Source organism: Ursus arctos, unplaced genomic scaffold (genome assembly GCF_023065955.2).
Source record: "Ursus arctos isolate Adak ecotype North America unplaced genomic scaffold, UrsArc2.0 scaffold_36, whole genome shotgun sequence".
Taxonomy (NCBI): Eukaryota; Metazoa; Chordata; class Mammalia; order Carnivora; family Ursidae; genus Ursus; species Ursus arctos.
The window spans coordinates 6,741,880-6,767,728 of record NW_026623050.1 but is presented as its reverse complement, the minus strand read 5'-3'; the positions used below and the strand labels follow the sequence as shown (position 1 = coordinate 6,767,728).

At 45.2% G+C, this 25,849-nt stretch overlaps 2 long non-coding RNA genes across 2 annotated transcripts in view; one reads left to right on the top strand and one right to left on the bottom strand.

Moving 5' to 3' along the window:
* Positions 1-23,925, bottom strand: part of LOC113242030 (uncharacterized) — a 34,452-nt gene extending 10,527 nt beyond the window's left edge. The window contains exons 1-3 of the long non-coding RNA XR_006412069.3: positions 23,572-23,925; positions 22,180-22,255; positions 7,408-7,513 (exon numbers count right to left, since the gene is read on the bottom strand). This is a non-coding gene — a long non-coding RNA (uncharacterized LOC113242030). The remainder of the gene's footprint in view (positions 1-7,407; positions 7,514-22,179; positions 22,256-23,571) is intronic.
* Positions 7,107-21,472, top strand: LOC130542512 (uncharacterized). Its single transcript, XR_008957126.1, has 2 exons — positions 7,107-7,369; positions 20,594-21,472. It is a non-coding gene; the product is annotated as an uncharacterized LOC130542512 (long non-coding RNA).
* Positions 23,926-25,849: the final 1,924 nt, after the last annotated feature.

Genomic DNA, 25,849 nt, shown 5'->3' with positions numbered 1-25,849 from the left:
GCTGCCTCAACTTCTGGCTCTGGATGCTCACTGTGCCAGGACAGGCCATCCACCCTTTCATGCCCCTGCCTTTGCTCACTCTATTACCTTGGCCCAAAATCTCTTTTCTGGTGAATCTTTTTTTTTTTTTTTTTAAGATTTTATTTATTTATTTAACAGAGATAGAGACAGCCAGCGAGAGAGGGAACACAAGCAGAGGGGGTGGGAGAGGAAGAAGCAGGCTCCCAGCGGAGGAGCCTGATGTGGGGCTAGATTCCAGGACTCCGGAATCACGCCCTGAGCCGAAGGCAGACGCTTAACGACTAAGCCACCCAGGCGCCCCTGAATCTGTGTTCTGCTTCAAAACCCGAGTGCTACTGTATAAGTAGAGCTCTCCTCAATTTACCCCCTTCGAATTTGTTCTTACCACTCTCATAGCAGTCATGTCTCTTGTTTCCACATCTGCCTCCCCACTGGAGGGTGTGCTGTCTGGAATGGACTGGGTCGTACTGATCTGTGCGTCCCCAGAACTTGGCTCAATGTTGCTGAGTATCTGTGATTGCTGTTGGTCCTCACCCAGAGTAGATCCAGTGTAGGGTGTGAGCCAGAGAAGGTCTCAGATTCCCCAGAAACAATGGTACATCTGCATGGCAATGAGTACGGGGTGGCAGGGGTCATGCTGCCCCTTCCTTGTCAGACCACAGCCCCATCCTGACCCAAGTCTTATAGTGTCAGGCTGGTTGCAAGACAGGGTACCTCTCACCTCTGACAAGACCGCAGCTTTGCCCCCCCCCCACCCCCGGCATCCATGGGATAGAGAAGCAACACCTGGCTGACATCTGGATCCTTTCTCCCTAGCCCTGGGCAGATGAATCCTATAGTTACTCCCTCATCCTGTGGCTTTACTGACTCCCCTTGCTGCACTAAACAGAGCCCTGGAGAGGGGGCTCAGAGCGGGAAGAGAGGGCTGGAGGCATCCTTCCTGTCCTCCTCCCTCTCCCTCCTCCTGGCTGGCTGCAGCTGTGCTGTGTGATAGGGAACTGAGCACAGTCTTAATTACCGCTCAGCCCTGCTCATTAGTGCCTCTGGAAGGCAGAGAAGCCCCGAGTTAGGACGTCTCGCTCAGAGTGGAGGCCAGGCCCCAGCTTCCCCGGGTGATCGCTAGTCCCATTTTTCAGGGGTTGCGGTCTTTGTGACCGTGGATCCCTTTTTGGGCCTCCTGGAGCTGGAGAGGAGAGGGAAGCCTGGGCCCCCTCATGGGCTCTCACTCGTGTACGGAGCACGACGGGGACAACATATGGTGGAACATGTGAAACTCCAGGGCAATCAGAGAAAAGTGAATGAATGATTAAATAAACCAAATGTGCTCAAATCCAGCACACTGATGACTTACTACCTTCAGAGGGACTTAAGCAAGGAACCGGGTGCATTGTTCAGCCACTCTCTTTTTTTTTTTTTTTTCCAGTGAAATGGATAAAAGAACTATAAAGTGCTGAATACTGAACAAAAGGAAGCTGAGTGAAGGAGAAGAGGGATGGGCCCCGGAAATTATAAATGAATAGGCCTGGTACAATATCTGGGAAAAGTCCTTTACAATGCCAACTTGTAAACACCCTAGAAGATCATAGCGATAATACACATGAAAGCACTTTTTGAACTGTAAAGGGCTTTGGAAATAGAAGGTATTATTAGGTAATATTTCTGCTCAGCACAGACTATAGAACAGATGCTATGGGGAGGCTGGAGATTTATGATAATGACTCATCACCCACAAGGTACTCACACAGTTTAGGCTGTTTCACTTAATTAGTCATTGCCTCTCATACACACTACGGCAGAAGCCTTCTAAGGGCCTCCCCACCTCCACCTTCTTGCCAGTTTTATTCATGTTATATGCCACCGCCAGGCTAATTTTCCGGATGTGGAGCTCTCATCAGATACCTGCAATGACCCTCTCACCCAATTCACAGAGCCTGGAGACCGTGGCTTTGCAGTCAAGATCCTCCATACTCTGGTTCCACACGACTCTCCCAACCTGATTTCCCTCTTTCCGCCCTGCAGACGAAGACTCAGGGAGATCAAGTCACTTATCCAACACCACATAGACATGAAATGGCAGATCCCCAAATCAAGCCATCAAACCCCAGACACCTGACCCCAAAACCATCGCTCTTTCTAGCCCATCACCTTTTCCCTTTGATGGATAAGATGCAGTGAAGATCTTCCCACACAGAGCTTTTTCTCTTTGGAAAAAAATTTCCTCAGGACAAGTTCCCAGGAGTAGGATTACCAGGTCAAAAGACATTAAAATTTTTATGGCTGCATGAATTGACATATGCTCAGCCAAAGGGCTGAGCTGAGTTGTATTTTGGTCAGTGATAAACACGCACAGCTTTCACCAGACCCTCGTGCCACTGGGGGGAGGGGGGTAACCCTTGAATAAACTGCTTCTTAAATAAGGTATTTTTTTGTTTTAGTTTGAGTTTGACTATTGAGGTGGAATATTTTCCACGATTCTGTTTACTATTTGTGCTTTATCTTGTGTAGACTATGTGTTCATATCTGTGGCTTATACAATTATTAAAGTCTCCATGTTTCAGAAGTTGCAACTAGAAAACAAAAGAAAAAGAAAAAGCAATCTTTAAGAGCAGGTATGGTGGGCTCTGTGACATCAGAGCGGAGGTCCCTATCTGACAAAGGCATGTAAATAAGCTGTACCTTAAGTGAATCTGTAAAGCAAAATGGAGGTCAACTGATTTAAAATACAGTCTGCAATTAAAGGGAGCACTTTGGAGAAGGCATTTCCTGGCCTGAGTCAATACTTTTCCTGACCCTGTCAATGTGTCATAACACTAACATCCACTGCTTAATTTCCAAGTCATTTTGGTGACTACACATTTGTCCTGAAACAGCGATGCTTTACTTTTTTTTATGATGCATTAAAAATTATTTTATTTTTTAGGAGGTAATGTATATACACAATACGAAGGTCAAAAGATATAAAAGGATAGAGAGTGAAAACAACATCGCCCTCCTCCCCTGCCGTCTAATCATCACGCTTCCCTCCCTGGGGACAGAGGCTATTCCCAATTCCCTGTGTATCCTTCAGGAACATTCCATGCATACTTGAGCCTGTATGTGTATAGTCTTTTTTTTTTTTTTTTAAGATTTTATTTATTTATTTGACACAGAGAGAGAGGCAGCGAGAGAGGGAACACAAGCAGCGGGAGTGGGAGAGGGAAAAGCAGGCTTCCTGCCGAGCAGGGAGCCTGATGCGGGGCTCGATCCCAGAACGCCGGGATCATGACCTGAGCCAAAGGCAGATGCTTAAGGACTGAGCCACCCAGGTGCCCCCTGTACATGTATATTCTTAATGGAAATGATAGCACACCATATAGCATACGACATATGCTGATCTGTACTTTCCTGTTTTAAGAGCATTCCCTATCAGTATATAGAAAGTTTAAATACATTTTTAAAACTGGAATATTAAGTGGACATGCTCTACTCTAAGAGAACTCAATAAACAAAAATCTCTCTCTATATATATAAGGCAAAGTTTCAGGAGGTATTTATTTTGCAAACTAAGCTTCTATTTGTATAGAAATCTAATATCAAGCCAACTTCGTATATTTCAGTTATGATTTATTTCATCAATATTATGTTAACGTATTTATATAGAAGCAGTCTATGAAATACAAAGGCCATTTAGCTTGGAAATTATTTACTAAGCAAATAAATTGTTAAAGATCATACTTTGGTCAAAGTGACAAATCCTGACCTGGTCAGACAGTATGATTATATGTTTGAAAGAAGTTGATTCTATATTCATGTGATATTATAGGAAAAGCTTTTGCCATTAAATTAATAACATTAGGATGTAAAAATCAGTTTGGTAATTGTCTAGGGTAGAGAGTAGGGGAAACTCAGGCACAAGGGTCTGAGGGAACAGAAATGCTCTGTATTTTGATTGGGATGGAATTAAAAGCGTGTATATATTTGTCAAAAAAAAAGAATAAGTTGATTCTATGTAATTCTTGTATTTTTAAAAAAAGATTTTGTTTATTTATCTATTTGAGAGAGAGCGCGCAAATAGGGGGAGGAGCAGAGGGAGAGGGACAAGCAGACTCCCGCATTGAGCATGAAGCGTGAGGCAGGGCTCGATCCCACAATCCTGAGATCATGACCTGAGCCGAAATCAAGAGTCGGATGCTTAACCGACTGGGCCACCCAGGCGCCCCTATGTAATTCTTGTATTTAAAAAAACCCACAACTGTAATAATTCCAAATGTAATAATTCAACAAACATCAACAGCATGCAGTGGAAAGGAAAGGGCTCTTGGTATTAGCCGACGTGAGATGTGTAGTCCGGGGTCATCAGGACTTTTTGGTAGCATCCAGCCCACCAAGGCCCTGTGTCCTACCAGGGCACAAGACTAGACTTTTGCCCTGGATTGCATCAAAGGGTTGGGGCATGCCCTATGAATATCCCCAACTTCTTCCAATCACTGACCCCAGGGCTGGCGTCTATGGGTTCATTGAACACTGTCTTGTGCTGTCAGCCTGTGCCATGTTTAGGGGTGTAAGTCTCATGTGTTTACTGCCTACATGTAAAGCAGCTTTACTGTTCCCGCCGGCACCACTTTGGAGCAGCCAAACTGGCACTGTTCATGGAATGAGCCATTGTTCACCCTATCTGTGCTTGGTATGATCTTTTATTTATTTTTTTTAATGATTTTTTATTATTTATGTTAGTCACCATACAGTACTGGTATGATCTTTTAAACTTTGATCTTCTCTCTCCTTGGAATTTATCTTTTCAGACTTAGGGTCTTAGCTCTTCTAATGCCTGCTTTCTAATCGTAGAGTTAGAATGTATCATACAAGTAATTTGATTCCTTCATTTGTTCATTTACGCTGTATTCACTTTCATCTCCTCCAAATCTTTGCTCAGATGTCATGTCCTCAATGTGGCCTATACCCTAATTACTCCACTTACAACTGCAACACCTGCTCCTCCTGTACCCCCTATTGTCCTGACCGTGCTTCATTTTCCCATATTATTTTTAGCACCTTCTTTTTTTTTAAGATTTTATTTTATTTATGTGTCAGAGAGAGAGAGAGAACAAGCACGGGGAGCAGCAGGAAGAAGCAGAAGCAGGCTCCCCGCTGAGCAAGGAGCCCAATGCGGGACTCGATCCCAGGACCCTGGGAGCATGACCTGAGCCAAAGGCAGATGCTTAACTGACTGAGCCACCCAAGCACCCCCTGTATGTTCTTTATTGTACATCTCCCTCCCGGGGGATGTAAGCTCCATTTTGTTTATTGAATCGCGAATGTGTCCCAAGAATCTAGAACAGTGCCTGGGGCATAGTAGGCCCTCCGTAAATACAGGATTTGTTGAAAGAATAAATGATGTAAGCTCCCGCCATGTAGAAGACATACAGAGGGGCTAAGCACGTTGGGCCTCCAAAGATGACCCCGCTGTGAATCGCACTCTCCAAGGGCTCACAATCTAGCCTCAGATTTGGGGCATGGAGTTATTAACCACAACACAAGATCGAAACTGCAGTACAGAAAAAGAGCCATGAGTTAGAGGAGGAGGAAGAGAAAGCTGTCAGTCCTGGAAGAGCCGAGGGAAGGCACGAGCTGAGGAGTCAGAAAGATTGGAATTGAATGCTGAAGTCCAGTGAACGAGGTTGGCTTGTTATAAGCCTCCTGACCCATACACTGGGGGTAAAAATATTTATCTTAGTGTGACCGTGAGGGTCAAATAAGATAATGCCTGCACAGAGCCTGTGGTGGATAGCACCTGGTACCAAGTTCATGATGAGCTAAGGACAATCCCCTGCTGCCTCTGGAGTGTCCCTCAATGGGAGAGCATAAAGGATGACCTATAATGGAATTTTACAAGTCATTTAAATGATAGTTACCAGGACTGTGTAATAGCGCGGACAACAGTTTGTGACTGACATCAAGTGAAAAAAGACAGACTACAAAATTGTTCATGATTACAACTGGGCAAAATAATTCAAAATCTACACAAAATTTAAATCCGTTCTTGGGCTCGTCAGGTGGGAATGAGAATTAATTTACCTAAATCTGCTCCTTTGATCTTTACAACTCCACTTTTTTGTCACCATTTAATTTTTTTAGAAGATTTTATTTATTTATTTGACAGAGAGAGAGCACAAGCAGGGAGAAGCAGGCTCCCTGCTGAGCAAGGAGCCCAAGTGGGGCTCGATCCCAGGGCCCCGGGAGCATGACCTGAGCTGAAGGCAGACACCTAGCCAACTGAGCCACCCAGGGGTCCCTGTCACCATTTAATTTTGATACTATTTCAAACTTACAGAAAAGTTGCATGATATGAAGAATTTCCAAAACCCTTTTATCCAGATTCACCAATTCTTTGCACGTGTGCTTTCTCTCCCTCTGTGTGTGTATATCTATTTATATGCATTTCCTAAGAATAATGTCATTCTGGGGTACCTGGGGAGCCCAGCATCAGCCTCTCTGCTCAAGGGGGAGCCTGCTTCTCCTTCTCCCTCTGCCTGCCACTCCCCCTGCTTGTGCCCTCTCTCCTTCTATGTCAAATAAATAAAATCTTAAAAAAAAAAAACACAAAGAATACAGTCATTCTCTCACATAACCACAGAATAGATTTCCTACTGTTTTTCAAATAAAAAGGCTGAGAGACGGTACCTTCCTGAGATCCTGGACCACATTCTCACTAGGCTCAGGATGCACCCCCCCAGAGGAACCTCCTGTTGGGGACTAAGATCCTGAAGGTGTAGGGCCACAGGGGTTTCTGTGACACCAGAAGCGTGTCCACTGGGGCTGAGCTTCCCTGGGAAACAAATGGCCTCTCAAGGGAAAGACACTTAGCTGCCTGCTGGTTCCCCACCCAGAGTCTGCTGAAAATATTTCTTCAAACCCCTGAGTTCTGAGGACCAATCTACAAGGGCTGGAGCCAGGAGTGGTTAAACAAGTCTGTCCTTGGAATTCCTAGGCTTAGAGCCATGGTAATACAAGGATTGCTTAAGGGGCCGCTTTGTTTGGAGGAATGAAGTGTATGGGGAGGGCCCTGGGCAGCAGCCGCAGCGGCCAGCTGGGAGGATGGAAGAGGTTTCTCATTAGCTCATGGACAGGGTCTGTACACATATCTTCAGTTCATAAACTCCTCCACCACCACCAGGCTAACAGCCCTCTCCACTCCTCCCTCCATCTTTCTGAGTTACAGACCCAGAGGGTTCCTCTCTCCATACCCGTGGCCTCCACCTCATGCCCAAGCAGGACAAGTGCAGGCAGCACAGAACGTCGCAGCCCACGTGAAGGAACACAGCACCATTCCAGACCGCACAACTGGTCTAGTTCCGGCCTTGAGACCCAGGTTGGTAGCCAAAGCCCCGGGGTTAACTGTGGCCTTACCTTTGTTGTTCTTTCCTTCACCCTCGGGCGCCCCTTCTTCCCTGGCTCTGTTACTTGTGACTTCTGTGATTTGGAGGAATCAGCCTCTCTGGGTGGGTTTCCTCACCTGTAAACAAGATAATGACATTTATCTTAGAGGGTGGTGGGAAGGGAGAAAAGAGACCATGGGTGTAGAAGTACACAGCTAACCCGAGCGAGTGTTAGTAATAGCAGAAGCTCACCCGTGGGAACAGCTAGAGCTTGACCTCTCTTCATTTGTACCCTACAAGTGCCCCGTGCTGAGGGCCATAAGCTGCCCAGTCGGTATCAACAGCCAAGGCTGATTCCTATTCAAAAGGTTATTGCCTGTTCTCTCCTGGCAGTTTGATAATATGACCTATAGACCATAGGAAGCAGAGTCCTCTCACACACTAGTGGTGGGAGAATAAATGGAAACAAACTTGTTATCTGGGAGCAACAATTAGAAATATTCAGCGCATTCTCTTTAATTAAGCAACACTCCTCATAAGAATCTATCAGAAATATTCACATATGTGCACAAGGTCATACGACAAAGGCACTTGTCGTAGCATTTTTGTAATAGAAAAGTATATGGAGGCAATCTGAATGTCTTAAATCAGGGAACTAGTTGAAGAAATCTTGGAGTTATGATGCTGCCGTGTTGTGGAGGACCATGCAGCTGTGCAAAATAATGCCAGATCCCAAAGCAATATATGGATTCAGTGCAGTCCCTATCAAAATTCCAATGGCATTTTTCATGGAAAAAAAAATCCTAAAATTTGTATAGAACCACAAATGACCCCAAATAGCCAAAGAAATCTTGAGAAAGAAGAGCAAAGCTGGAAGCATCACACTCCCTGATTTTAAACTGTATTACAGGGGCGCCTGGGTGGCTCAGTCATTAAGCATCTGCCTTTGGCCCAGGGCATGATCCCGGGGTCCTGGGATCGAGCCTCACATCGGGCTCCCTGCTCTGCTGGGAGCCTGCTTCTTCATCTCCCACTCCCCCTCCTTGTGTTCCCTCTCTCACTGGTTGTCTCTCTGTCAAATAAATAAATAAAATCTTTAAAAAAATAAAAAATAAACTGTATTACAGAGTGATAGTAATCAAAATGGTCTCGTATTGGCATAAAAACAGACACATAGATCAGTGTAACAGAATAGAGAGTCCACAAGTAAACCCATGCACATACAGTCAATTAGTTTGTGACAAAGGAGCCAAAAATATGTAATGGGGAAAAGGATAGTCCCTTCAATAAATGGTGTGGGGAAAACTGGACAACCACATGCAAAAGAATAAAATTGGACCACTGTCTTACACCATACACAAAAATCAACTCAAAATGGATTAAAGAGTTGAACATAAGATCTGACACCATAAAACCCCTGTAAGAAAATACAGGCGGTAAGCTCCTCGACATAGTCTTGGTGATGATTTTTTTTTTAAGATTTTGTTTATTTATTCGACAGAGATAGAGACAGCCAGCGAGAGAGGGAACACAAGCAGGGGGAGTGGGAGAGGAAGAAGCAGGCTCATAGTGGGATCCTGCCCTGAGCCGAAGGCAGACGCTTAACCGCTGTGCCACCCAGGCGCCCCTTGGTGATGATTTTTTGAATATGACACCAGAAGCAAAAGCAACAACAGCAAAAAGAAACAAGTGGGGCTACATCAAACTCAAAAGCTTCTGCACACCAAAGGAAACCATCCACAAAATGAAAAGGCAACCTACGGAATGGGAGAAAATATTTGCAAATCATATATCTGATAAGGGGCTAATATCCAAAATATATGAAGAAATACAACTTACTAGCAAATAATAAACAATCTGATCATAAAATCAGCAGAGGAACTGAATAGACATTTTTCCAAAGAAGATATACAAATGTCCAACAGGTGCTCACTATCACTAATCATCAGGGAAATGTAAATCAAAACCACAATAAGATATCTTACAGCTGTTAGAATGGCCGTCATTCAAAAGACAGGAGATAACAAGTGTGGGAGAGGATGTGGAGCAAAGGCAACCCTCGTGCACTGTCCGTGGGAATGTAAATTGGCACAGTCACTATGGAAAACAGTATGGAGGTTCCTCAAAAAATTAAAAATAGAACTACTATGTGACCCAACAATTCCATTTCTGGGTATATATCCAAAGGACACAGAATCACTATCTCAAAAAGATCTCTACACCATCTATACCCCATCCTCTTTTTTTTTTTAAGATTTATTTATTTGTGAGAGAGAGTATGTGAGTGGGGGGGGGGGAGGGGCCAGGGGAGAGGGAGAGAATCCTCAAGCAGACTCCCCGCTGAGGCGGACCCTGACGCAGGGTTTGATCCCAGGACCCTGAGATCATGACCTGGGCCAAAATCAAGAGACAAAAGCTTAACTGACTGAGCCACCCAGGTGCTCCCACACCCCCATTTTCATTGCAGTGTTATTTACAATAACAAGACAAAGCCAAGACAAAGAAACAACCTAAATATCCACCAACAGATGCATGGATAAAAAACTGCGGTATTTATCTATACAGTGGAAAATTATTCAACCACAAAAAAGAAGGAAATATTGCCATTTGCAACAACATGGATGGACCTTGAGGATATTATGCTCAGTGAAATAAGCCAGAAAGAAAGACGAAAACTGGATCATCTCACTTATATGTGGAATCTAAAATAAAAAACTCACAGAAATAGAGAACAGCTTCGTGGTTGCCAAAGCCAGTAGGTAGGGAGTGGGGGAAATGGGGAAAGGGCGTCAAAAGGTACAAACGTCCAGTTATGAAATAAATAAGTTCTGGGGATGTAAGGTACAGCGACTACAGTTAACAATACTGTGTTGTATATTTGAAAGTTGTTAAGAGAGTAGATCTTAAAAGTTCTTATCACAAGAGGCCCCCGGCTGGCTCAGACAGTAGAGCATGTGACTCTTGATCGCAGGGTCATGAGTTCAAGCTGCACATTGGGCATAGGGCTTTCTTAAAAGAAATAAAAAAGTTCTCATCACAAGAAAAAACATTGGGACAATGTGAAGTGATGGGTGTTAACTAAACGTAACATGGTAATTTTTTATTTCACAATATATACCTATATCAAATCATTATGTTGTATACTTCAAACATAATACCATGCTATGTATCAATTATATATCAATAAAACTGGAAAAATTAGGATTCCAATCTTGCTCCTGCTTAAAACCCCACAATGACTTCCATGGCTCTTCGCATGTCCTCCAATGTCCCAGGGGCTCAGGGCCTATCTTCTCCAGCCCTATCTCACCCCCACATGCTGCCTCCCAAACCCAACAAATTCCTTTTAGTATCAGCTCTCACAAACATGTAGATCAAAAGTAGTCCTACCACTGTAATTCTTTTTACAGATCCAGCATAGAAAGTAAAACTGAAAAGTATGTTTTAACCCATTAGGGAGAAAGATTCTTTTTTTTTTTTTTTTAAAGATTTTATTTATTTATTTGACAGAGACAGAGACAGCCAGCGAGAGAGGGAACACAAGCAGGGGGAGTGAGAGAGGAAGAAGCAGGCTCCTAGTGGAGGAGCCTGATGTGGGGCTCGATCCCATAATGCCGGATCACGCCCTGAGCCGAAGGCAGATGCCCAACCGCTGTGCCACCCAGGCGTCCCGGGAGAAAGAGTCTATGACTTAAATTCATAACCCTGCTTTTGCCTAATTCCCTAGCCTTAGGAAATCTGTTCATTGCATCCCACCCAATAATGGTGATAGAAATAGCTAGAGGGACTTCGATCAATTCCATATTTATCAGAGCAGAAAATGCATTAAAGTGCTAAGCGTGCTAAAGTTTTACAATGATGGAAAAAATAATGACAGATCATTACGTATTGACATGGAAAGATTTTATGCTTTTAAGCAAAAACTGCAAGTTGCAGAATTCTTTTTCAGTGAGCTCAAAGTGCCTAGCATACGGTAGGTAATCAACGGACACTTGTTGAATTGAAATATGACCCCAGCCTGTTAAAAAGAAAAAAATATTACCACCGCAACACACACTCAGAAACAAGTCCCTGTATTTTCAGATGCCTAAAAAATCTTGTGGCAGGCCAGTGGCCACTGTCAACAGTGTTTATCCCTGGGTCTGAGCAGCTTCAACTTTCCTCGGCTCTGGTCTACAGAGCCCACAGGATGGGAGGTGAGGTTGCCGCGGGCAGCCCGCGCATACACCACACAGCTCACAGGAGTTGCTGGGGGGCTTCAGTTCTGCTCTCTCGGTGGGAAAGAACACGGAAGCCCAACCACTCCCAACCACTGCTCAAGGTAACTTACAGGGTCAGGGGGAAAAACGCTAAAGAGAAGATGTGTAATTATTTAGGACACTGTTTTATTTATACCTAAGGAGGGACACCAGAGTATGAACCCCCAGGGCCTTGGGTCTTGGGTGGGTCAGACATTGTGGGTGGGTGGCTTCTAAGGTTTGGAGAAACCGTGCCCTGAGTAGGGGGTCATTCTCCAGTAGCTGAATCCGGAAAGTCTCAGGTCTCTATGCTCAAAGCTTAAGGGAGAGACAAGGAGTCAGGCAGGGTCAGCTTGGACAACCGGGCGAAGCCCTGGTGGCACCAGGGTGAGATCAGAGGAATATCTGGGTGTGGGTAAGAGGTCATTGAGAGCAGGAGGGTCGGTTACAGGGGCTGGAAAAGGCTGGGCGGGCCTACCTGGGATTCTGGAAATGGGTTCAAAACAGTATGGTGGCTTTGGAATATTCAAGAGGGATTTGTCTAAATTTAGGAGACATAATGTAGTTCAGGAGGCTTTTAGAGGAAGCGCCACAGTTCATCTCCTATTTGCCAGGATGAGGTTTGTCTTAGTCTGTTCAGATTGCTTTCACAAATTACAATAGACTGGGCAGCTTAAACAACAGCTATCTCTCCCAGTTTTGGAGGCTGGGCAGTCTAAGATCAGGTTGCCAGTATGGCTGAGGTCCTGGTGAGGGTCCTATTCTGGTTTGCAGGCAGTCACTTTCATGCCGTGCCCTCACCTGGTGGTGGTGGTTGGGGGGAGGGGCAGTGAGCACACCCTGGTCTCTTCATCTTCTCACAAAGACACTAATTCCATCATGAGGGTCCCCACCTTCATGACCTCATCTCAGCCTAATTGCTTCCCAAAGGCTCCACTTCCAAATACCATCCCATTGTGGGGTTAGGGCTTCAACGTACGAATTTGAGGGGTACACAAACAGCCAGGCCATAACAAGGTCTGTGTGACTGCAGTGCAGCTGTCTTGACTGCTTACAAACTCTCAGGCCAGTCAAAGCAAAACGCATCCTGGGGCCACGGGTTAGGGCAAAGAGGTAAAGGTCAACTCCAGTTCCATCCAGGCACTCAGAAGCAAGGCAGATCCTAAGGGTTTCCCCACCATCTTGGGGACAGGATCAGGGCCCTTCAGAAGGTGAGGCCCAGGGGTGACTGTAAGCAAGCCAAGACCCTGGCAGGGGACAGCCAGAGGGACCTCTTAGGCCTTTAGGTCAGGATCGTAAAGGGGCTGGAAATCTGGAAGCCTGGGGGATCTCTGACTTTCGAGCCAAGACCTACTTGTACGGCCCATCAAAGCCGTATACTTGCATTTATGTTATCACACTGGATCCTCATAACAGTACAAAGAGAGGCATTTACTAATTTATTGATTATAAGTCTTCATGGTCTTTATGATGCCTTTATAAGTTTTTAATGAAAACCCATTTCTAATACTCATTATGATAATCAGTGAAGTGCCTGAGACAGATTAGACACAGAGATACCTGAAGCTCTTGTAATAGCCAACTCTCAAGTGTGGACTTATTTTTTTAATCAACTTTATTGAGGTATGATTTACATATAATAAAATGTACCCATTTTAAGTATATTAATTTTAATATACATCAAGTACATTAAAAGCAGCTTGATGAGTTTTTCCAAAGGTATGCACACATATAACGACCATGCCAATGAAGATAGAGCATCTCCATCACCGCAGAAGGTTTCCTCAAGCCTCTTTGCAGTTGGTCCTCCCTCCCCCTTTGTCCCCAGAAAACCACTGATATGCTGTAACAATAGCTTAGTTTTGATTGTTTCAGAATTTCATATAAATGAAACCATCCAGTACTCTTTGTGTCTGGCTTCCTTCACTCAGCGTCGTATTTTTAAGATTCATGCATGTTGTATCAGTAATTTGTTCCTTTAAATTATTGACTTGTCTTTAATTTGTATTGACTATGCCACAATTTATTTACCCATTCTCCGGTCAAAGGATATTGGGCTGTTTCTGATTTTTGCTTATTGCAAATACAGCTGCTATAAACATTCATGTACAAATCTTTCTGTGGATATATATGTTCATTTCTCTTGGGTAAATAGCATAGAGTGGAATTACTGTTATGTTATGTATGTTAACTTTACAAAGAACTACTGATCTGGGGAGCCTGGCTGGCTCCGTCAGAGGAGCGTGAGACTCTTGATCTTGGGGTTGTGAGTTTGAGTCCCATGCTGGGTGTAGAGATGAAAATCTTTTAATTTTTAACTTTTATTTTTTTTGAAGATTTTATTTACTTGAAAGAGAGAGAGAGCAATAGAGAGAGTGAGAGAGAGAGCACAGTGGGGAAGAGGGGCAGAGGGAGAGGGAGACTCCCCACTGGGCAGGGAGCCTGACATGGGGCTCGATCAACTAGCTCAGGACCTTGACCTGAGCTGAAGGCAGACGTTTAACCGACAGCCACCCAGGCATCTCTACTTAAAATCTTTTTAGAAAGGAGGGAGGGAGGGAGGGAGGGAGGGAAGGAAGGAAGGAAGGAAGGAAGGAAGGAAGGAAGGAAGGAAGGAAGACTGATCTGTTTTCCAAAGCAGTTGTACCATTTAATACTACTACCAGCAGTGAAAGAGAGTTCTTTGCTTCATATCTTCACCAGTACCTGGTATTATCAGTCTTTTAAGTTTTCGCCATGCTGGTGGGTGTGTATCTTATCATGGTCTTAATCTGCATGTTGGCTAATGTTGGCTTATGATATTGAGCATATCTGCATTTGTTTATTAGTCATTTTTTTATATCTTCCTCTTTTCTTTTCTTTTTAGATTTCATTTATTTATTTGCAAGAGAGATAGAGCAAGCATGAGCAGGGGGAGGGGGAAAGGGAGAGGCAGAGGGAGAGAGACAAGCAGACTTTGTGCTGAGTCCGGAACTGGGTGATCCTAAAACCCTGAGATCCTGACCTAAGCTGAAGTCAGACGCTTAGGTGAGCCACCCAAGTGCCCCTGTATATCTTCTTTAATGAAGTATCTGTTCAAATCTTTTGTCTATTTTTATACTGTATTTTTAAAAATTCATTTAGCAATTTTTTACTGAAGTGATTGAGGTAATCATGGTTGTTTCCTTTTTTTATAAGTAAGGAAAGTAAGTCCAGAGAAGAAGGCTTACCCAAGATTTCTTAAAGAAGGAAACCAGCAGTTTGTGGTAGCAACCCCAAGTTATTCTACTCAACTGTTCTGCACAGGGAGGACCTGTTATCCTCAAGCTGTGCCAAACGATACCCATCTGCTTAGTAGACTTTATTCAAGGTACCTAAATGTTTGAAACTGATCTAGAACCATCTGATATTTTAGTTTCCTGCCTAGTAAAAATAAAATTAAAAAATCAGATGTGCGCTTAATTAATAGAAGACATCCTATGTTCATGGATGAAAAGACTTAATATGGTTAAGATGCCAAGGCTCCTCAAATCGATCTACAGATTCAACATAACCAACATCAAAATCCCAGCTGAATTTTTTTTAATAGAAATTGACAAGCTGGGGCGCCTGGGTGGCACAGCGGTTAATCGTCTGCCTTCGGCTCAGGGCGTGATCCCGGCGTTAAGGGATCGAGTCCCACATCAGGCTCCTCCGCTATGAGCCTGCTTCTTCCTCTCCCACTCCCCCTGCTTGTGTTCCCTCTCTCGCTGGCTGTCTCTCTCTGTCGAATAAATAAATAAAATCTTTAAAAAAAAAAAAAAAGAAATTGACAAGCTGTTTCTAAGACTCATATGGAAATTCCAGGGACCCAGTGTTGCCAAAACAATCTTGAAAAATAACAAAGTTGGAAGACTCATGCTTTATGATTTCAAAACTTACAATAAATTCATAGTAATGAAGACAGTGTGGTGCTGGCATAAGGATAGACATAGAGCAATAGATAGAATTAAGAGTCCAGAAATAAACCTTTACATTTATGATCAGTTGATTTTCAACAAGGGCGCCAAGGCAATTCGCTGGAGGAAAGAACAATCTTTTGCACAAATGGCACTGGGACAACTGGATATCCAGTTACAAAGGAATGAAGCGGACTCCCACCTTACACCATAAACAACATATATTTCTTGTAAGAAATATGGGAAGAAAACACAGGCATAAATCTCCGTGAACTTAGAGCGGGCAAAACACACCTAACAGAAGAACACAACAGATAAGCTGAAGTTCATCAAAATTAAAAACTTTTGTGCTTCAAACAGCACCATCAGGAAAGTAAAAAGACAACGCTACAGAATGAGATAAAATATTTGCAAATCAGATGTCCGATAAGGGGCGTGTATCTAAAATTTATAAAGAACTCTTACAATCCAGTATTAAAATGACAAATGATCCAACTAAAGAATGAGCAAAGGATTTGAATAGACATTTCACCAAAGAAGATATGCAAATGGCCCCTAGCCAACACAGAACTGCAAATCAAATCACAATGAGATACCACTTCACTCCTAGTGTGATGACTGTGACCAAAAAGACAGATAACAACAAGCGCTTGGCTATTCATAATAGCCAAAAAGTGGAAACGACCCAAATATTCATCAATTGATGGACAAGTAAGATTCCATACCTTGGAATATTATTTGGCAATAAAAAGGGCTTAATTACTGGTATGTGACAACATGGATAATCTTTTTTTTAAAGATTTTGTTTATTTATTTGACAGAGAGAGAGAGAGCACAAGCAGGGGGAGCAGCCAAGGCAGAGGGAGAAGCAGAGTCCCTGCTAAGCAGGGAGCCTGATGCGAGGCTGGATCTCAGGCCCTTGGGATCAAGACCTGAGTCGAAGGCACATGCGTAACTGACTGAGCCACCCAGGCGCCCAACATTGAAAACATAACGCCAAGTCAGTCACTAAAGAACGTATGTTGTATGATTCCATTTATATGAAATGTCTGGAGCAGGCAAATGTATAGAGACAGCAGATTAGTGCTTGCTGAGGTCTTGGGGAAGGAATGTGGGGGGAAATGGGGAGTGAGTGCTAATGGATACAGCAGTATAATGACTGGAAAAATGGATCGTGGTGATGGCTGCCGAACTCTGTGACCATACTAAAAACATTCGTTTTTACACTTTATTTTTTTTATTTTTATTTTTTTAAAGATTTTATTTATTTATTCGACAGAGATAGAGACAGCCAGCGAGAGAGGGAACACAAGCAGGGGGAGTGGGAGAGGAAGAAGCAGGCTCCTAGTGGAGGAGCCTGATGTGGGGCTCGATCCCATAACGCCGGGATCATGTCCTGAGCCGAAGGCAGACACTTAACCGCTGTGCCACCCAGGCGCCCCCGTTTTTACACTTTAAACCACGAATTATAAAAAAAATTGTGCAAATGTCCACTTTTCTAAATTATTAGACATTTTCTTAATTGGGAAACAATTTTATAAATACAGTTACATTATTGTTTTGTAGATAAAGAACTTTTTAAGAAGCCCACAGAGCATAACACAAAAGGATACCATTCTTCAATACACTTCCTATTGGTTAAGTTATGCTGAAATTATATCTGGATAGTGCATTGATCCTGCTTCAAAGGAAGGTATAGCAAGGATTTCTAATGTGATGATGAACAATGCGTGAACTGAAAAGTAGAAGAGAATATGCATAGAATTGGGATATGAAGTAAATATTGTGTTTTCTTCAACATTCTATCCATACTGTTGTTTTGAAATAGAAGAACATGTTCCAAATATTAACACAATCTCACACACACACACAAAGAAAAATGACACAATCAGTAAAACATGCAGAATATTCTTAAAAAAAAAAAAAAAGATTTTATTTGTTTATTCGACAGAGAGAGAGACAGCCAGCGAGAGAGGGAACACAAGCAGGGGGAGTGGGAGAGGAAGAAGCAGACTCCCAGCAGAAGGGCCTGACGTGGGGCTCGAGCCCACAACGCGGGGATCACGCCCTGAGGTGAAGGCAGACGCCCAACCGCTGTGCCACCCAGGCGCCCTCATGCAGAATATTCTTAACACATTCTCTCTCTCCATTCTCTCTGTCTCTCTCTCTCTCAAGTCTGGCGGCCCTGCCACATCTAGACACAGCTAGATAACTGTTCGCAGGGAAGGCTTCTCCTCCCATTATCCCCAAGGAAAGGAACATTTCCCCACTTGCCATCTTCACGGCCGGCACTATTTGCACCCCTAACCTAGGTGCGGAGAGGGGAGGAGCTCCCCTATACACCAGGCTGTCTTTCTTTTTTTCAGGGAGTGCTCCTCTGTTTTCAGGGGATACGCGATGGGCGGCAGAGGACACTGGGCGGGGAGGGGTGCGGCTGAGGTGCTCCGTCGGAGGCGCCCTCAGCGAGCAGCACTGCCACCTGGTGGCTGGGGATGGTCCCACCTCTGGGTGAGGCCCCCCCATTCCCTCCCCCCACTCCCCGCCCCGCCGGGACGCCCAGTGGGGTTCCTTCATACTAGGTAGAAGAAAACATTCTGGGATTCAGTAACATTTTTTCAACATCTTTTTTATTGTTATTTCTTAATATAAAAGTGCTCACTCTATAAATTTTTAAAAGTTGAAAATAAAAACTGTCAGTCCAACCTGGACAGATAACCAAGGTTGAGCACTTGGACGTGTATATCCCAGCCTCTTTTTTTTTTTTTAAACAAAAATAGGATTATACAGTACATACTATTTTTTCATAAGCTAAATATATGGTACCAATATCTTTCACTTGTTAAACACTGTTCTGCAATTTAATTAAGGAAAAATAATGGGCTCCTCTATACAAGTCAACCAGCCTCAACAACTGTCAGCACATGGTTGACCTCACAACAATTTCGATGCCTGTGCCATATTCCTTTCTTTCGGTGGTTGGGCCATAGTTTATTTAACCAATAAAGAGTTGAGCATTTAAATTATATGCAATTTCTTCATTGACATATTGTTACACTAGGATGAAAACTCTGTTGCTGAATCTTTACATTAGTGCACGATTATTTTCTTGGGTAAATACCCAAGTCCAAGTTGAGACGAAATTTGTAAGATGTCTCATATATTACCCAGATACTTTCCAGAAAGGCTGAATTAGGAGCCTTTTTAAATACGAAAAAAATTGAGGAAATTCTCCACATGTAACAGTGAAGAGAACAGTAGAGAAAACTTACAATAATAATACTGTAAATTCAGCAATGTTTTATTTTTTAAAAAGACTTATTTATTCTAGAGGGAAAGAGCAAGAGCATGTGTGAGCAGGGGAGGGGCAGAGGGACAGGGAAACAAGCAGACTTCCCACGGAGTGTGGTACCCCATGTGGGGCTCAATTTCAGGAGCCTGAGACCACGAGCTGAGCCAAAATCAAGAGTCAGAGGCTCAACCAACTGAGCCAACCAGGCACCCCCTAAATTCAGAACAGTTTAAAGGGAGTTTTATTTTTATTAACTACAATTACATCTATATGTTATTCCTTCAAATTTTTGATTTTCAAAAATCCAAAACCACAGAAAAGTAGAAAGAATAGTCCTACGAGCCTCCCTACACTCTCTATCAAGCTTCAACAATTTTTTTTTAAGATTTTATTTATTTATTCGACAGAGATAGAGACAGCCAGCGAGAGAGGGAACACAAGCAGGGGGAGTGGGAGAGGAAGAAGCAGGCTCATAGTGGAAGAGCCTGATGTGGGGCTCGATCCCAGAACGCCGGGATCACGCCCTGAGCCAAAGGCAGATGCTTAACTGCTGTGCCACCCAGGCGCCCCAAGCTTCAACAATTTTTTAAAAAGATTTTATTTATTTGACATAGAGCAAGATTGAGAGAAAGAGCACAAGCAGGGGGAGCCACAGGCAGAGGGAGAAGCAGGCTCCCTGCTGAGCAGTTTGCCCAACATGGGGCTCCAGCCCAGGACCCTGGGATCCTGACCTGAGCTGAAGGCAGACGCTTAACTGGCTGAGCCACTCAGGCGCCCCCAAGCTTCAACAATTTTTAATGTTTTGCCACTTTGCTCTTTCTCTGTCTATATATATATGAATGAGTTTTTGCTGAACCTTTTTTTAAAGTTTTATTTATTTATATATTTTAAGGATTTTATTTATTCATTTGAGAGAGGCAGAGAGCACGAGCTGGGGGGTGGGGACGGGCAGAGGCACAGAGAGAAGCAAGACTACCCCTGCTGAGCAGGAAGACCAACACAGAGCAGAGCTCGATCCCAGGACCAGGAGATCAAGATCTGAGCTGAAGGCAGACACTTAACCATCTGAGCCACCCAGGAGCCCCTTTTAAGTTTTATTTATTTAAGTAATCTCTACACCAAACGTGGGGCTTGAACTCACAACCCTGAGATCAAGAGTTGCATGCTCTAGGGGCACCTGGGTGGCTCAGTCATTAGGCGTCTGCCTTCGGCTCAGGGCGTGATCTCGGCGTTCTGGGATCGAGCCCCACATCGGGCTCCTCTGCTATGAGCCTGCTTCTTCCTCTCCCACTCCCCCTGCTTGTGTTCCCTCTCTCGCTGGCTGTCTCTCTCTCTCTGTCAGGTAGATAAATAAAATCTTAGGAAAAAAAAAAAAGAGTTGCATGCTCTTCCAAATGGGCCAGCCAGGTGCCCCTTGCTGAACCTTTTGAAAGTTAATTGCAAACATCATGCCACTTTACCCCTAAACACATTAGTATGCATTCCCTTATATAACTATAAAACCATTATCATACCCAAGAAAACCAACGACAATCCCATAGTATCATCTAATATTAGTCTACATGAAAATTTCCCCAATTGTCCTTAATTATAGTTTTTTGCTTTAAAAAGTCAAATTCAATCAAAGCTCATGAATTGCTGCATCATTTAATCTAGTTTTAGTCATTCCTTTTTTTTTTCCCCAAGAAATTGTCCTTTTGCAGGCTGCAGGCCAGCGATTTTCCTTTTTTTTTTTTTTTTAAGATTTTATTTATTTATTTGTTTGTTTGACAGAGAAAGAGAGACAGCACAAGCAGGAGGAGCAGCAGGCAGAGGCAGAGGGAGAAGCAGGCTCCCGGTTGAGCAGAGAGCCAATGTGGGACTCGATTCCAGGACCCTCGCATCAGGACCTGAGCAGAAGGAAGATGCTGAACCAACTGAGCCACCCAGGTGCTCCAGGCCAGCTTTCTTACAGAATGTTCCACATTCTAGATTTAGTGATTGTTTCCTCGTTGTGTTGGTCAGCTTGTTCCCCTGTCCCCTGTGTTTTCAGCAAATCCAAAGTATGGTCCAGAGGCCTTCTATAAAAGAGGTGCACCATACTTAATTGTATTATCTATTGGCCCTGCTTGTAAACCATTCTTTCCTCTGAGGTACACGGCTTATATAGTACTCAAGTATTTGTTAGATAAAGAAGTAATTTGCTTGCATCCTTGTGCAGTGATTTTTAAGAGCCAGTGTATGGATCACTGCTGACTTGAAGATATTTTCAACAGACAGGAGCAAATGAGGACAATAGGGGCTATGGAATGAGTTTTCCAAAAAGCCAATTTTATTTCATTTAAAAGACTTGTTAATTCACCTGACAAATTACTTACCAATTCCAAAGGGAAAAATCATAATCATAATTTAACAGTGGGGAAACAGTCACCATCATTCTCACCAAGTGATCAAAATTAACATTTCTCAAAATAGGACAAACCAATGTCATGTGCCTCTTGATGTGATATACTGAGAAAGGACATATCACTTCTGTGGTATTCTTGGCAAAAATGCATTGCCTGAATATGATCGTGAGGAAACATCAGTCCAACTCCAACTGAGGGACATTCTACATAATAACTGGCCTGTACTTCAAAAAAAAAAAAGTCAATGTCATAAAAGACAAAGAAAGGCTGAGGAACTGTTCCAGATTGAAGGAGACTAAAGAGACAGGACAGCTAAATGCAAAATGTGATTCTGGACAGGATCCTGGACCAGAGAAAACAATAGCTATTAGGAGGAGGAAGAGGGGAAGCAGGAGGAGGAGAGCGAAGAGGAGAAGGAAGAAGAGAAAAAGGGAGAAGGAGGAGGGGAGGGGAGGAGGAAGTGGAGAAGAGGGGGGAGAAGGAGGAGGAAAGGGAGGAGGGAGTTGCAGCAGGAGGGGAAGGGGACATTATTGGGACATCTGGCAAAATTTGAAGAAGGTATGTCGGTTAGATAATAATATTGTATCAGAGATGCTAAATTTCCTGATTTTGATAATAGTACTAGTATTTCAGGGTTAAGAGGTGCCATATCTACAACTTACTTTCAAATGGTTTAGGTAATAAATTTATTTGTATAGAGACTACTTTCTGTGTGTGTGTGTGTGTGTGTGTGTGTGTGTAGAGAGAGAGAGAGAGAGAACAAAAATCCAAATATGGCAAAATGCTAGTACTTCATAAACCTGAGGGAAGGGTATATAAGAGTTCACTGTAATATCCTTGCAATTTTTTATAAGTTTGCAAACATTTCGAAACAAAAACTTTTTAAAAAGCAAAATCTGTTAGTAATGCGTCCATGTCATTCCCATATTACTGGAATTAAAGTTCAGGATGGTGATAGTAGATAGTACTTACTGTCAGTGAACTTCTTGGCAAGTCAAAAGTTAGCAAGCCCCCGTTGAACCCGGTGGTTTTTCCTGGTGCAAAACATCTGGAAATATGAGCAGCACTATTTTAGTGTGTATCCCTGAAAGGATGGACTCGTCTTCATCCAGAGGCAGGACACGGTGTGTCCTCAATAATGGGCCAAGAACAGCTTTGTGTGGCCTTATGGAGCATGAGAGACCTGCCTCCACGGAGCTTCTTGAGCACATCCCGAGTGCCCCTGGAAAGGGGAGTCCACCCTCTCTTGGCATGTGACTGGCTGTCTGGCCTAGGTGTGCTGGGGTGCACCAGAGCTGATCATAGGGACAGAGCTGACATCACTGTCTCTTTCTGGAGACAGCAACAACAGAGTGAGAAAACCATGACAAGTGATAAACGTGGGCTCTTAATTAAGCCCTTGGCTGCAGGGGACTTGAGTCTTGATGGAAGGGTTAGGATTTAGCTAAGCCAGGGTAAATGGCGATGATCTTCCTTTCTGGGGGTCCATTAATACACGCAGTAGGTGCTCAGAAAGTGGCAATGCTGCCATCATAAACTCCAGGACAGGGGCAGCCAAGACTCAGGATTAAACCAGCTCCTGCTTCCTTTACCAATTTTTGGTGGGAATATTTAGCTGATCAAACAGCAACCTGGGGTGTGCCAGAGGAAAGGATGAGGCAAGCTTCCCTCCTTCTCCATCATGCCAGTAGGTCCTTGGAGGATGCAGGACCAGCAAGAGCAGGTGAGATTAAGAAATGGGGCTCCCTCCCTTTGGGCAGAAAAAGCAGGAACCTGAGTCTGCTCTGTGAACCCCAGGAAGGCTGCTGGACAGGAAGAGAGGTTTCTGCCAGGCGTCTGGATTCCACTGACAGTTCTGTGAGCACAAGGGAGGGTACAGGCTGGGGGTGGCACCCAGGGCAGGGCAGAAGCGGAGTCTCAAGTGGAGACACGAGCAGGTCACACAAACTCCATCAGGCCGTGTCAGGAGAAGCTTCTGTGCTGCACTGGGGCAGTGATCCCAGATTCAAGGTGGGGTGGGGGGCCTGAGTTAGGGACCATGAGGACAGTGGGGAAGAGCAGCGTTTGGAGTCCCTGTTAAGGATGGATAGTGGTGACTTGGGGGGATAGGGAGCCAGAAATAGCCACAAGGTTGCGAAGACAGGGAAACAGGGAGGAGAATGGGGGTGGGTGGAGCACAGGCTTAGTGCTGAAGGAGCTAAGCGAGCTTCAGCTGTGGGGAGGCTGAAGCGTCAGGGGTGGGCTGAGGAAAGGTCGAGGGGAGACTGGGTCATTGGGGAAGACAGGGTGATGGCTGGGGTGGGGGCGGTAGGGGAGGACAAAGACCAAGAGGGCAACCCTAGGTCCCTACAGATGGACACTCACCAGGTGTGAGTGTGAGAGGCAGGAGAGTTCACGCCTATCCTCAAAACAGGTTCGGGGAGCAGAGGGCCAGGGCAGATGGGATGCGGTCACGGGGAGAGGTCGGGCACTGCTGACTTCCTCGGTGGGTGGGAGGCTGCCTGCCTGGCCTTGCCTGCAGAAGGGCTTGGCTCTTGTCCACGGCTGCATCACCCGCTGAGGGCACCAAGGCGGCGACCCTGCTTTACACTCGCCTGTCTGTCCCAACCCGAGCAACCTCGGGAGCGCCGTCTGCTGCGTGAAACGTTCGGTTCCGACCAGGCAGCGCCCAGGCCCCCGGGGTGACACACGGCCCGCGCCCGCGGCCCGGGGCGGTTACGCGGCCACTGGCTCCCGCCCCTCCCGGCCGGCCGCCGGGGCCACGCGGACGCCCAGTCTCCGCCCCGTCGGCGGCGGCGGAACCGACTGCGCGAGATCCGCGCGGCGGCCGCCCTCACGTTCCCGCCGGCTCAGCGCCAGGGGGCGGCGCTGCGAGCGAACGGAGCCGAGACCTTGACCCCGGCCGGCCCCCGGGGAGAGAGCGCTGGGCCCGGGAGCAGTCGCTGCGCGCTCTCCGGCTCGCTCGGCGGGGAGTCCGGTGAGGAGACCCGGGCGGCCGGCGGGCACGAGGCCAGAGTCCCGAGCCGAGGGCCGCAGTGAGGACGGCTGGCAGAGCACAGGGTCCTGTCACCCGCCCGGGTTGCGGGCCCCTGTGGCCAAATCCCGGGAGGGCGTGCGCGAGAGGCGCGGCGGGGCGCGACCGCTGAGAGGCCGCTCGGAACTCACCCAGCAGCGCCGGTGACCCGCACGGAGCTAAAGCGGAGGGCGGGAGGGAATCCTTTGCGCCCCAGAGAGGGAGGTTTTGCTGGTCCACAGGTGAGGCGAACGAGCCCACCGCGGCCAAGTCCCTACTCCACGTGCCCACTGCAGGGCGCGGAGACGCCGTTGTTGTCATAGAAACACTTGCTCCGGAGCTCTGACCTCAGCCCGCCGCCTGCAACCAGGCAGGATCTTCCGCCAGCCGTGCACACACGACGTAAAATGTCCGGCGTTTCTTAGTTGCGTACCCTGCGCTCAGGACTGTGCCGGACACCCGGATAACCCAGATTTGGGTATTTGCAGCCTACCTTCCCTCCCTGTGCCCCCCGGGAAGCAGGATTTAGCAATTCCTCTCACTTCTCCAAAAAATCCACTTACACGAGAGCTTTATCTTGTAGATTTTGTTTGTTTGAAGGCTTATAGAGGAGACCCAAGAAAAGAGGGAATTTTATACATACAGCAGGGTGCAGTATTTCATTCCATTAGACATCTCTTGCCTTAGTCGCCTTTTTGGGTCTTTCTCTGAGAGGCCTCTGAATCTAGCCCAGTTCCAGGCACTCCCTCCAAGATTTTCCTCTGGGCTTCTGCAACTTTCCCCCTTCCTCATGCGGAGAAGAGCAGCTGGGGCCTGTCTTTCCATAACTGCTCTTGAGAAAGCATGTTCAACAAAGACCCTCTCATCACCAGCGTTCCCCTTCTGCAGAGATCAGCAATAGTTTTTATTTCTGAAACACGTGCTTTCTCTCATACAATTGTTCCCCAAATCCACATGGGATAGGTATTATTCCCATTTTACAGATGAGGAAACTGAGGCTTAGGGAGGTTAAGTGACATACCCAGTATCACGTGTAATAAGGACTGAGCCAGTTTTTAAACCGAGGTGGTCAATCTCTTCCTCCTGCCCCAAACAGCCTCGCAGAGGGGCGGTTTACACAGCAACTTCTGATGTGATGTCTTCTGGCACATCTATGAGCATTCATCACAGAATTCCTGTGTGTGTGATGTCCTTTGCATCGTTCTGTGCTTCTTTGGTATTTGGACTCCAAGCACCATTTCTCAGATATAGAAATCATGTCAGAAAGTTAAATTGGATGACTGAGTCACCCACATTTAGGTCATTATTAGTCAGATACGCATGTAGCAGGGGTACATGGCCTCGCTTAATCCTCACAACTCCCTACGAGATGAGGGCAGTGGTAGAGCAATTCCTCCTCATCCAATGTGAACTCCTTTATGGAACATTCTGACATATAGTATTTTAAAATGTAAGTCCCACAGTGTCATAGATTTCAGATTCATTACAAATACTATATAAAACTGCTATATAAATACTACATGTTTATGCTATAAATACTACATAAATATGGGGCGCCTGGGTGGCTCAGTCATTAAGCGTCTGCCTTCGGCTCAGGGCGTGATCCCGGCGTTCTGGGATCGAGCCTCA